We start from the raw sequence: 13859 nt of genomic DNA on the forward strand, positions 1-13859 counted from the left end.
TTAGAATCCAACATTTTAGTATACAATGGAGGTTTCCTCACAATTTGTGGTTCTAAGCCCTAGGTGAACCATTCATTCAATTATGTTGCAAAAAGAACAATATTCAATTACGAAAAGAGTAAAGTTCTTAATGCATTCTAAAATTCTAACCGGAGGTAACCATGTACCTTAGCATTATTCGCTTGTTTATTTTTATCATCGCCATCCAAGCTCGGATGCACCTTCATTGGATACTTCTTTAAGGAGCAACCAATCTAGAAGGTTTGACCCTCAACAACAAAAAATTTATTAAACAAAAGAAATTCAAACCAAACACAATAATTTAAAACATAAACAACAACCATCACTTCAAAATGTTAAAATGTGCGTGGGGGACAAAACACCCCAAAAAGTACATAACCAAAATACCAAATATCTGAAAATACAAGAAAATAAAAAATAACATAAAAAAAACTTAGTCCTCATAGGACTCAAAACTCTCTTCACTACCGGCCTCAGAACCGGAACCATCATCATCACCATCATCATCATCATCATCATCATCATCATCATCAGCATCGTCATCAGCGCCACCAGAACCATCAGCATCAGAAGCACCAGCACCCACCCCCTCTCTGAAAACAGGCATGTCCTCAGGCCAGCTAGCATGTTGTAGGAACTGCTCACGCGTCATCATAGGATGCTCTCCAGAAGGGTCACGTACCTGCAACTGTAATACGTGCATAGAGTCATGTATATCAATCATGGCGCGCTGAGTCGCCGCCATCCAATCCCAATTGTAATTGCAAACAGCCTGCTGGAAAGGATCAAACCCCTGAGAAAAAGCACCAGGACCATCAGCAACCCTAGTATCATCAGCAGTTGTACTACCTCGGAAGTTCTTCGGCTTATAGTACTTGTCCACATATCGATCGTCGATTGCGGACGAAATCCTTACCTGACTGCGGGAGGGTAGCTTCACCCTCGACTGTAGGCACAAAGCCATGATGAGACAAGGAAAAGCAAGGGGGCAGTTAACTCGCGCCCCCGACTTCAGCCCGCTCTCAACCACGGACTTCATCTCAATCGTAATGATTCGCGCCACATCGATCTGTACATTAGTTAGAATACAGTGGACCAAGTGTGCCACTGGGATCGGCACGGTCGACGTGTGTGACTTGGGCTTAATGTTAGTCAGAACCAGCATCAAGATCAGCTGAGCCAAGGGAATCATATCCTCCCGATGGTACCTCACAGGAACCCCATATGGGTTCACCTCAACCGACTTTCCCTCAAACAACAGGGCCGTAGAAATAGTATCAGTGTTCCTGTGGAGCCTCAGATCTCTGTGGTATGCATCCCTCTCATTAACTCCCAGATGGAGTGGTTCACCAAGCACTCGGTTAATAGCATCCCTATCAAAAGCGACCTGACGTCCTGACACTCTTGTAGTCCAAGTGAAAGGCTCGTCATCATTTGGCAGCACGTTCGCATAGAACTCGCCGACTATATCAATATCATAGCTTTCGGGTGGAGAGATCAACTTGTCCCATTTCTTGCTATTTATCAACCCTACAAATGTCCGATAATCGCCTTGTGCGTTGATCAAAAACCTCTTCTCATGTAATATTTTCCTTTTCTCCAACACCACATAACGTGCGGCTTGCTTCGCCCCAACGAATTTATCGGTGTCAAATTGAATTGGCACAGTGCGGGAAGTGCTCCCGACCTTTCTCTTTTTTGCAGCACTTGACCTGGATGCCATCTGTAAAATCATAGAAAAGAAACAACACACAATCACAAAATAGATTAGAGATCAAAATAGAAAAACCAGATACTGTCATGGTCGCTACAGCTTCGCTTAGCGAGGACCCAACGAAGATTCGCTACGGGTTCGCTTAGCGAAGTGACAGCGAATGCTCCCCACAGATTCGCCTAGCGAAGATGCTAGCGAATGTTACGGGATTCTGAGTTCTCCACTGTTAACAATCCAATTTCATAAAACCCAAAGTCTAATGATACCCATTCCAGAAACAAAGTAATTTAACATGCTAGGAATCGTTCTAAACATACATGCAAACCTTAAAACCCAATCTCCCAAATTCAACCCTAATGACTCATTCTTCAGAATTTACAACATTGAAAGCACAAAGGAATGGAGACAGAACAAACCTGATTGAAGAGGTTGATTGATTCTGAAATACAACAGTTAGGGTCTGCACAAGGATGATTCTCAAAGTTTTTGTGTGAGATGAAAGTGAAAAGTGTGAAAGTGAGAGTGAGTTCGTGACCCTATGTTCAGACTAAAACAAAATAAATGGGTTTTGGGCCCAAATGAGTGGCCCTCTGAAAAATAAAATAAAGTTCTGTCACGCAACGTTCGCCTAGCGAAGAGCTAGCAAACGTCTCGCTATTGTCTTCGCCTAGCGAGAAGCTAGCGAACATCTCGCTACTGTCTTCGCCTAGCGAGCAGCTAGCGAACATGACAGGATCTTGTTTTTTTCAAAACAGTATTGCACAACATAATTCAGCAAGGTTCCACCAATTTGAATACCAATACCACATAACACAAAGCTGTAAATACTTACAATGTTAGGGTGCCTCCCAACAAGCGCTTGTTTAACGTCGGATAAGCTCGACGGTTCGAGATGCTCACAGAGGAGCATCCAAGCAGATTGCACATCTCTCGTGATCCACAAGACCGCCAAGATAAATCTTCAAACGTTGGCCGTTAACCGTCCAACTATCTTTCTTCTCCAAGTCCTCAATGACAACAGCTCCATACTCTTTGACTTCTTTAACACGAAATGGCCCGAACCATTTAAATTTCAATTTTCCGGGGAATAGCCTCAACCTAGAATTGAACAAAAGGACCAACTGTCCGGGCACAAATTCCTTCTTCCTAAGTTTTTTGTCATGATACTCTTTCACCTTTTCTTTGTACAACCAACTCGAGTGATATGCGGCATTGCGCATGTCTTCCAACTCAAGCAATTGCACTTTTCTTTTTTCACCTGCCAAATCCTTATCAAAGTTCAATAACTTCAGAGCCCACAGTGCTTTGTGCTCCAATTCGACCGACAAATGGCAAGTCTTACCAAATACCAATTGAAAAGGAGTTAGCCCAATTGGGGCTTTAAAAGCGGTACGGTATGCCCATAAAGCTTCATCCAACTTTTGCGACCACTCTTTTGTAGAATTCGACACGGTTTTTTCAAGAATTCTCTTAATCTCACGATTAGAGACTTCGACTTGACCGTTTGCTTGTGGGTGATACGGAGTCGCCACTCTATGTGATACACCGTAATGTTTCAAAACACTTTCTAACGGTGCATTACAAAAGTGCGACCCTCCGTCACTAATCAACACACGAGGGGTTCCAAAACGGGAAAAGATGTTTTTCTTCAAAAAATTTATTACCGTTTTAGCATCCGCCCCAGGTGAGGCAATTGCCTCAACCCACTTAGAAACATAGTCAACCGCCACAAGCATATATTCATTACCATATGAGTGTGGGAATGGTCCAACAAAGTCGATACCCCAACAATCGAATACTTCAACCTCTTGGATGTTTTGGAGAGGCATCTCGTCTCTCTTACCAATCCCACCACTTCTTTGGCAACTATCACAACTTTGTGCATGGGCATTTGCGTCTTTGAAAATAGTAGGCCAATAAAATCCTGACTGAAGGACTTTAGTGGCTGTTCTTGCTCCATTGTAGTGTCCGCCGTAAGGCGAGTTGTGACAATGCCAAAGAATGCTTTGCGCTTCATCGCAAGTAACACACCTCCTCAAAAGGTTATCACCACCCAATTTAAACAAGTATGGGTCATCCCACACGTAGTACTTAGCATCCGAGATAAATTTCCTTTTTTGGTTCGAAGTTAGGTCGGGAGGCACCAAACCACTAGCCTTATGGTTCGCAAAGTCCGCAAACCACGACCTAACTTGAACTTTGAAAAGTTTTTCATCAGGAAACTCTTCCCGGATTTCCTTCTCGGAAGCGGTAACCTCCACATTAACTAAGCGAGATAAATGATCCGCCACCAAATTTTCCGATCCTTTCTTGTCTTTGATTTCAACATCAAATTCTTGCAACAAGAGGATCCAACGGATGAGCCTTTGCTTCGAGTCCGATTTGGTGAGCAAATATTTAATCGCCGAGTGGTCGGTATACACTATGACCTTGGAACCAATAAGATAGGACCTAAACTTTTCAAGCGCATACACTATCGCAAGTAATTCTTTTTCAGTGGTGGCATAGTTAACTTGAGCCTCATTAAGAACTTTACTTGCGTAGTGTATCGCATGAATTTTTTTCTCTTTTCTTTGGCCTAATACCGCTCCGATTGCATAGTCGCACATGAGCTCAAAATTTAAATTCCAATTTGGAGCGGTAACCAATTTTTCCTTTAAAATTTCAAAAGATTGTAAACACTCATCAGTTAAAAGAAATACATGATCCTTAGCTAGCAAGTTACTCAAAGGCCTAGCTACCTTTGAGAAGTCTTTGATAAAGCGCCGATAGAAACCGGCGTGCCCCAGAAAGCTTCGGACTCCCTTCAAATTAACTGGAGGAGGCAACTTTTCAATCACTTCAACTTTAGCACGATCAACTTCAAGCCCTCTTGAAGAGACTTTATGGCCAAGCACTATCCCCTAGGTCACCATGAAGTGGCACTTCTCCTAATTAAGAACAAGATTTGTTTTCACACATCTTTCAAGAACCGTTTCCAAGTTATCCAAGCATAGACCAAAGGAACTACCAAATACGGAGAAGTCGTCCATAAAGACGTCCATTATTTTCTCGATAAGGTCGAAAAAAATAGCTTGCACACATCTTTGGAAAGTCGCCGGTGCATTGAACAACCCAAAGGGCATTTTACGGTATGCGAAAATTCCAAAAGGACATGTGAAAACCGTCTTTTCATGATCGGTCGGGTCAACTGTAATTTGGTTATACCCGGAATAGCCATCTAAGAAACAATAGTATTGTTACCCAGAAAGTCTTTCTAGCATTTGATCCATGAACGGGAGTGGAAAGTGATCTTTTCGAGTTGCGGTATTCAACCTCCTATAATCAATGCACATACGCCACCCCGTTGCCACTTTTGTCGGGATCAACTCATCCTTTTCATTTCGAATCACGGTAATGCCACCTTTCTTCGGAATCACATGTACAAGACTAACCCATGGGCTATCCGAAATCGGGTAAATCATTCCCGCATCCAACAACTTAACAACCTCCTTTCTAACAACTTCCTTCATAGTAGGATTTAAGCGGCGTTGCGGTTGAGCTACCGGCTTAAAGTCCTCTTCCATTAAGATCTTATGCATGCAATAGGAAGGACTAATTCCTTTGAGATCGGAAAGAGTTCAACCCATGGCTTCTTGATTCTTTTTCAAAACATTGATCAAACGGGCTTCTTCATTCTTTGACAAAAGATTGCTTATGATAACCGGCTTTGCTTCGATCTCGTCGAGGAATGCATACTTCAAATTAGAAGGTAACATTTTCAATTCAATCGGCGATTTTTCTTTATTAACCTCCTTCTTCAATACTTCCTCCTCAATTTCCCACGGATGTAACTCTTTTAGACTATCAAGTTCCCTTAAGCATTCATCAAGAGCTTGCTCTTCTTCAATTGTGAAAACTTCAAAGGAGTCATCAAGAGCTAACTCCATAGGAGATATCTCATGAATATGTTTAGAAACTTCAAAAGTTGCCTCTTCGATCACATCAATGCAAAAGCTATCATGACTATCCTTTGAATGCTTCATGGCTTCGAATAGATCAAAAGTAACTTCTTCATTTTGGACCCTTACTTTCATCAAACCGTCATCAACGTCAATCATCATGCGTGCGGTTTTCATGAACGGTCGGCCAAGAATAAGCGGAGCATCATCATCCTCTTCCATATCAATCACAATGAAATCAACCGGGAAGAAGAATTTGTCAACTTTGACCAATACATCTTGGGCTAACCCATGAGGATGGGTAGTCGACTTATCGGCCAATTGCAAAGTCATCCGGATGGCCTTCATTTCAATGTTGCCAAGCCTCTTCACTACAGACAATGGTATTATATTAATGCTTGACCCCAAATCAATTAGCCCTTTTCCGACATAGACATCACCAATTGTAACCGGCAAAGTAACTCGTCCCGATTCAACCTCTTTTCTCGGAAGCGTCCGTTGAATGATTGCACTACAACTAGCATCTAGGACAATTGTCTCCGGTTCCGTGTACCTCCGCTTTTTAGTAAGTATGTCTTTCATGAATTTCGCATACTTAGGCATTTGCTCCAATGCTTCGGCAAACAGAATGTTCACTTGAAGTTGTTTGAATATATCCATGAACCGGGCGTAATGCCGTTCATTCTCCCTCTTAGATGGAGCATGTGGATACGGAAGGTTTTGGATTAGAGTAGCGCCCACTACCTCTTTTCCTTTAGAAACTCTAGAATTCCTCTCTCTTTTCTTTTTTACTCCCTCCACCTTCACTTCATCACTCTTATTTTTTTCAACTTCCACACTTTCTTTATTTTCTACTTCACCATTTTTTCATTCTTTTCAACTTCTTCCTCACTCCACTCCCCAACTTCAACATCAATGCTATCCTCTATTTTTTTCTCCTCATCTTTTTTCTCATCCTTTCTTTTTTCACTCTCATCTCTTTTTTCACTCTCACTAATCAACTCCCTTCCACTTCTCGTCATTATCGCTTTACAATGCTCTTTTGGATTCGTTTGCGTGTTCACCAAAAAGATGGTCCGGGTTGTTGTTCCGCTAGTTGTTTAGCAAGTTGACCGACTTGAGTTTCGAGATTTTTGATTGCTGCACCGTTGCTCTTTTGATTAGCCATCGACAATTGCATAAATTGTGTCAATGTCTCTTCTAACTTTGAAGTCACGACCGGCGGTTGTTGAGGTTGGTAAGGATTTTGACGGCTAGAAGTACCACCCCCATAACCTTGGTTATGGTGATAGTTAGCCCTTGGTTGGAACCCTTGATTCCCTTGAAAGTGTTGTTATTGATTTTGAGGATGTTGTTGATACGGTTGTTGTTGTTGTTGCCTCGGTTGGTAGTCTCGTTGGTTCGCCATGTAATTCACCTTTTCGAACCCGGGAGGTGGACAAAACCCGGTGTCATGATCACCCTTGAAAAGCTCACAACAAGCTATTTGTTTAGCTTTTGAAGGCTCTTTCAACTCTTTTATTTGTTGAGTTAAGAGTTCAACTTATTGTGAAATGAGTTTATTTTGGGTGAGAATAGCATCGTTTGTCCCAAGTTCACGCACTCCCGGTTTCTTCAAAGTGTTGCCTCTACTTTGACTTTGGAGGTCATTTAGAGCCATACGGTTAATGATATCAGTAGCTTCGGCAGCGCTTTTAGACAACAAAGAACCACCCGAGGTAGCATCCAATAAAGTCTTGCAATTAGGTTGAAGGCCATTCTTGAAAATGTGGATTTGCATCAATTCGTCAAAACCATGCCCTTTGCACTTTCGAAGCATGGATTTAAATCTTTCCCATGCCTCATTCAATGATTCGTTGGCTCCTTGCGAAAACACGGAGATAGCCGTTTTGGATTCCATGAACCGGTTGTGGGAGAATTTTTTTTCAATGAACTTCTCTTCCAACACGTTCCAATCCGTCATGACTGCAGGTGTTTGATCCAAGTACCAATCTTTGGCTTTGCCGAGCAAAGCATGAGGAAATAGTCTTTTGAACAACGGTAGCTCTTGAGCTTCATCAACTCCGACTGCCAATGCTATCTCGTAAAATTTGGTGAGAAAAGCAAAGGGGTCTTCATGGTCCATTCCGGTGAATGGACTTCTGTATAGAAAGTTAAGAGTTCCCGTCTTCATCTCGGCTTGCCTTCCCGGGTGGTTGGAAAAATGAGTTGTATTCCTCGTACTGTTGACACATGGTGTGGAAACGGGCGGTGGTGGTGGTGGATCCATGATAGGTGTGAAAGGTGGTGGGTGTGTTGAAGAAGAACCTTCTCCTTGTTCTTGTCGTTGTCTAGCTTGTTGCCTCTTTTGTCTCGTTCTGCTATTCAGTCTCCTTGCGGATCTTTCGATCTCGGGATCAAAAAGAAGTTGGTCCTCAGGAACCTGCCCTCGCATAAAACGAAAGCTGCACACTAAACCAAACAAATTAACAAGCACAAGTCAAAAATTCAGAAGTTAAAAATTCAGCAACTATTGCGATGCTCGCAATATCAATTCACAATCCCCGGCAACAGCGCCATTTTGTTGGAACAGGGATAGAGTATCGGGATTTGTTATCGTCTCCACAGGGATTATGTGATATTGCCGCCGTTCGACAGTTGTTAAGTTCTTAACTTATAGTAACAAGGGGGTTTTAGTTTTCGGTTACGGTAGCTTGCATAAAAAGTAAGAAATTGCGGTAAAAGTTTTGGTTTTACGATTTGAGAAAGATTGTCAAAGTTAGGGTTCGACGATCGCTTTGCATGCATATGTTCGATCAAACAAAACTCATAAACTCCATTAGATGATAAACACATTCACAAAATCCTCCCAATGTGTTTATTTCTAACACACATTGTGGGTTTTTCCCATTTTGATCCATTGTTGATTTCTCACACAATCTATCAAAATGACAACTTTTAGGTTTAACTTTTTAGTGAACAAACTCATTCAAAACTATCTCTAGCTAAAGAACAAGGATGGATGAAAACCTAGGTCAAGAGTTGGAAAACACCTTTCAATAATAAACCAACACAAAGAGTTATCAATAAAACAAGGTTTTCACCATACATTCATCATCAAAGAGTTTACAAATGAAGATCAACCCATATACATACAAAGCTTATGATCATCTACATCTAACCTTGACAAAATGAAAGACTTAGCTACTCATTTTCATGGCAGCTTGAACAACAAGTTTCGAAAGAAGGTTGATCAACATCCGAGTCGAAGAATCGAGATTGGATGGGAATGCACCTTCTTTTTGTAAAATATTGTCAAGAGAAGAAGAAGAATGAGAAATGGGGTTTTTAGGGCACAAAAATCACCTCCTAGCAAAAAACAAGTAAAAAGATGATAAAAAAGTTATGTTCCAAAAAGTAGCCCATACTACTTATAGAAATGGTTGCTGAGCTGTCATGCTCGCTAGGCGAGCAGAATGGTTCGCCTAGCGAGCCCCAAAATAAGTCACCAGAAGAGCCTGCGTCCAGAGGAATCATCCCAGACAAGTTTGCATCTGTTCGCTAGGAGAACAATCCTTCGCTAGGCGAAGCCCTCGCTTCTCTCATTCGCTCCAGCGAGTTTTGATCTTTTTGCTACTGGAAGTGTTCGCTACTTGCTCGCTGGATGCTCGCCTAGCGAATACTTCGCTACTTCCCTCACCACAACGAGTTTTGATCTTTTTGCTACTGGAAGTGTTCGCTACTTGCTCGCTGGATGCTCGCCTAGCGAATACTTCGCTACTTCCCTCGCCACAACGAGTTTTGATCCTTTTGGTTCTGTCCAAGTCTGGGAGTGTTCGCTGACATCTCGCTGCGTGCTCGCCTAGCGAATACTTCGTTACCTCACTCACCTAGCGAGCTTGCTTATGTTTGCTTTCTTTCTTGGTTCCTTTGCCATCTTTCTTGTGCCTTAGTTTTCTACTCTTTCATGCCTAATTCCTGCACAATAACACACAAATTAAAGGTACCAAGATCATTTCACATAGTATTGCAAATCAACAAAAGCAAGGGCGGTTTCGAACACTTTTTCGACAAAAAGGAGTGAAAGATGCCCACATTTGATAGCTCAAATAAGCAAACTTGGGCAATAGTGCGCTTCTGGTCGAACATGTGAAGGCAAACTCAGCAGTTGGTAGGGGAGGAAATTTTGGTGGATGACAGCTGAAAGCCAGGTCATAGCGCGCTTCTGGTCGAACATGTGAAGGCAATGGCAATTTTTCAAACCTCTCCGTCAATTTATGTTTTAATTCTACTGCTGCTTCGCGTATGGTTCGACTAAGATCATCAGGTCTATACACGGTTTCAAAATATTTTTGAAATTTTTGTATTTCTTTAATGTGTCTTTGAATACCTTTTTTGGTCCGATCCTACACGAAAGCAAAAGCATTTGTTAAATGTGTGGTGAAGGCTGTTACGTCAAAAAATCTGGTAGAATAATAATCCTTCCACCACTCATCAAACTCAGGAGTACAGAGAAAAAATGGTCGAAAGATCACTGGTCAAATATCAAGAGAATCATCAGTTAGCTTCTTCGACAGCTCTTTGCCCTTATCTTCATTATGAAGGAAGTTGTAAAAAATGATAGATCCTTTCTTTGGGAAGATGGGTCGAGGTTTTATTTGGATCAAGCCAAACTGTCTAGCAACGAGATTGGGTTGGTAGACTATCAAAGCTATTTGGGTTTTGGTTACGTTATGATGGGAAAAAAGGAGCCTGTGGGTTAAAAATGATTCCCAAACATCCAAGAATATATTCTCATCCTTCTGCATTTCCAAGGGCAGTTGTTGGGTAAACCATTCAGGTCAAATTTTTCTACTAGCAAAGGGTGCCATAGTCGAAGTAAAATGATACCTTTTGGCAAACATCATGACATAACCGTTGAAAGCTTGTTGAAGGCTAATTCCTTCATCAGTTGGCGTTAGTTGCACCAACCTAGGCCATTCGACAGTCCTGTCCTTCACTTTTTCTTCGTTCACTTCGTGTTTTACAGGAAGAGAAGCTTCAAAGGTGGCATTGAGCCATAATTGTAAAATCCAGAAAGGTCCTGACATATTGATTTTACATCTGTCTTTGATGGTTTTAAAAAAATTTACGCTTTCACTCAAGGATTCGTAAAGATTCACCAAAATCATTTCACTTAAGCATAGTTTGGTTCTTGCGTGAAGCTGATTGGCCATAGTGATGAATCTTTTGGCAACTTAGAGGGAACGGGAGCAAAACACATATTTTGTTAGCCATAGAGTCAAAAAGGCTATATGTTCGACATCCGAGACTTATGTGGTATCCTTGTCATGATAATGAGACATGATTAAAGAGTATGGAGCAAAGCTAGTGTCGAAAGCTATAGAATCTTCATTTAGGTTGGTGGGGTCAAAATCTATCCCATTGGGGCGAAGGCCAACGAAGGCTGCTGCGTCGAAGAGAGTGGGTGTGACCATCCCACAAGGAAGGTGAAAATTGTTATATGTACTGTCCCAAAAATAGAGGGGAGCTAAAAGCATATTGGGGTAAATGTTGGGTCCTACTCTCGACAATTGAATGAGGTCGAGAATGCCTATTTCCTTCCAGAAATCTCCTTTAATCTTTTCAACCTTATCTAGCCAGGATAAATAGTCTGAATGGTCTTTCGACCATGGACAAGTTCTAAAGATCCTAGCATAATTCAAATAAGTTAAATTCAACTCTCCATTATCAGTCGAACTTTGTGGGTCAATTTGTTCTACAGTTTTCTCTTGAGGTTGAGGTTTTACTCCAGCACCTATGGGTTTGGTATGGAAATAGGTGGGAAAAAATTCTTTCAGACGATCTGGTTTAATATCTGGATTGGGGAGTGGACCTAACATAACGTGACAAATACCAGAAACAAGAACATGAATTAATACCTGGGATTTGTAGATACATTCCTTCTCTCTCTCATTGGGAGGTTCAGGAACGTATTGTTGGTTTCCAACAATCATTGGTCCATTCAACTCGTGCGCAGGATGAAAAGTTGAATCTTGAGTCTTCTTAGAGTGTTTGCTGCTGGAAGATTTTGGAGGAGCCATTGTTGAGGAGAACAAATAATTTTTTTCAGGAAAGTTGAAAGTATGAAAATGGGTATGAAGAAGAAAGTTTGAAGCGTAAAAAGGTTTCAGAGAAAATAGGTTGTGAGTATTTATAAGGGAAGATGATAAAAACGTTTGAGTTTTTTATGATAATCGTGGGACACGTGGCTGAATCACAACGGTGATGATGAAGATGTGGAAGTTGAAAAAGGCCATGATGTTAGGTTTAGGAAATGATGGGGGTAAGGTCTAAACATGGAATAGACATGACGTTTTCTGAAAAAGTGTAATGATGAATTTGTTTGGGAACTTGAGATTATAAAAGCTTGGAGATAGTGGAATTAAATGACATGGCATCGAAATATTGGTTGACAACAAATGATTGTTTCTCCAGAGTAGTCGAAACATCTTTGTTGGGGGGCAATTTATATACATGTATTTTTGACGCCATGAAATTAATAAGCAGAATTGTGTTTTCGACAAATGGAGATGCTTGCAAAAAAGGAAAAAATTGGAAATATATACTTGAAGAGCACTTTCAACAAGTTTAGTTGATAAGTGTTTTCGACACTTCTACAGATTGGTGGTTCGATACTTCGACAGAAGAAGATGTCTGCAAACGAAAAGACGTCTTCGACAGGTATGGATGATGTTATGATATTTCGACAATTCGACAAGTCTGAGGAGACGCGTCGTTTCGACGTAAAGCGGAAATTCAAATTCAAAAAGTTATAACGTTTGGCAGAAGATGCGTGGAAGCACCTGGCGAAAGGAAGTCATGCAGAAAGCCAAGTGTCATAGTTTTAGGATTTATTCGTTAGTGACCGTTATTTTGTTTGTATATAAATAGGATAGTTATTATCAGAAAAAGTGTGTGAAAACTTGTACAAAATTCCTGCAAAATACTCAAAGTACCTGTGTGAGAGAAAAGAGTCTTATCTGGAAAATGTACATGTGAACAAACACCATTCCTTTAAAGTTTTATCTTATAAATTTCAAAGTACTTTACCAATTTTCCTTTACATTTACCAGTTATTTATCCTTTGCATTTACTTTATGCAGTTTATTCTTCGCCATTTATTTTTCGCCATTTATCTTAGTCTTGTTAAGTTTACTTTTACTTAAGCACTTTTAGTCAATATCTTTCGTACATGAAAGACTTAGTAAACCAAATAAAAGATACAAAGGTTGTTCTAGAGATTTACAAAGGTATTTAAATTTGCACATGTCCTAAGATTTGTATGGTTGATCCTGCAAGTAACCCAATTCGACAAGTTTTGGAAAACCAGAGGTTGTTCGCCAAAATCAACAGCGAACAAATTGGTACGCCCAGTGGGACCAGTGCAAAATCTAAAACTTAAATAATCTTTAGTCAAGGTTTCTTCTTTGTTGTATGAGACTAAGAAGCGGTAAATTAGCCGTATCTGACGTAGAAAGACCTAAAAGAATGAGAGTAAGGAAAATGACGAATCAACCAAATAATCCAAATAATCCTAATCCAAATGAAGCCATCCCAATATCCAACCTTATCCCTTCGACAGGAGGAAATGTGGGATCAGTCCCTGTGTCAGAGGCCGCGCCTTCGTCAACAGGGTCAATACCAGCGGTTTCAATATCGCAAAATGCGCCTAGTTCGTCCATTAGGGCGCAACAAATGTCTGTTAGGACACCTCCTCCTATAGGGAATACTTCTAGGCCTTTTGTGACAAATTTCACCATGCCTCTGCCTGGTAGGGAACAACCATTTGGAATGCCAACTTCAGTAATGGAAAATTTACATAATTCGCCGGTATTATATTCTGATTCTATGGCCAATATGTCTTCACCATTACAAGGGTCAGGATATAACGGAAACATGAGTAGACTAAACCAACAACCACTTTACATGCCGGCAATAACAAATAATTCTGCGCAAGTAATTAGACAACAAATGGATGAGAGTAATCATGATATGGTCTAAATGTTGACACAACAAATGGGGGCGGTGTTTAATCCTCTAATACAAAACACCATCCAAATAAACCAATTGTTGGCAGCGTAAATGACGCGCATTGCTGACTTTTTTGGGGTCCCTCAAACTCGACACAGAGAATAAGTGGTTCAGAACCCAGTGGTGGCGGT

The sequence above is a fragment of the Lathyrus oleraceus genome, chromosome 5 (genome assembly GCF_024323335.1).
Source record: "Lathyrus oleraceus cultivar Zhongwan6 chromosome 5, CAAS_Psat_ZW6_1.0, whole genome shotgun sequence".
NCBI classification, from domain to species: Eukaryota; Viridiplantae; Streptophyta; class Magnoliopsida; order Fabales; family Fabaceae; genus Lathyrus; species Lathyrus oleraceus.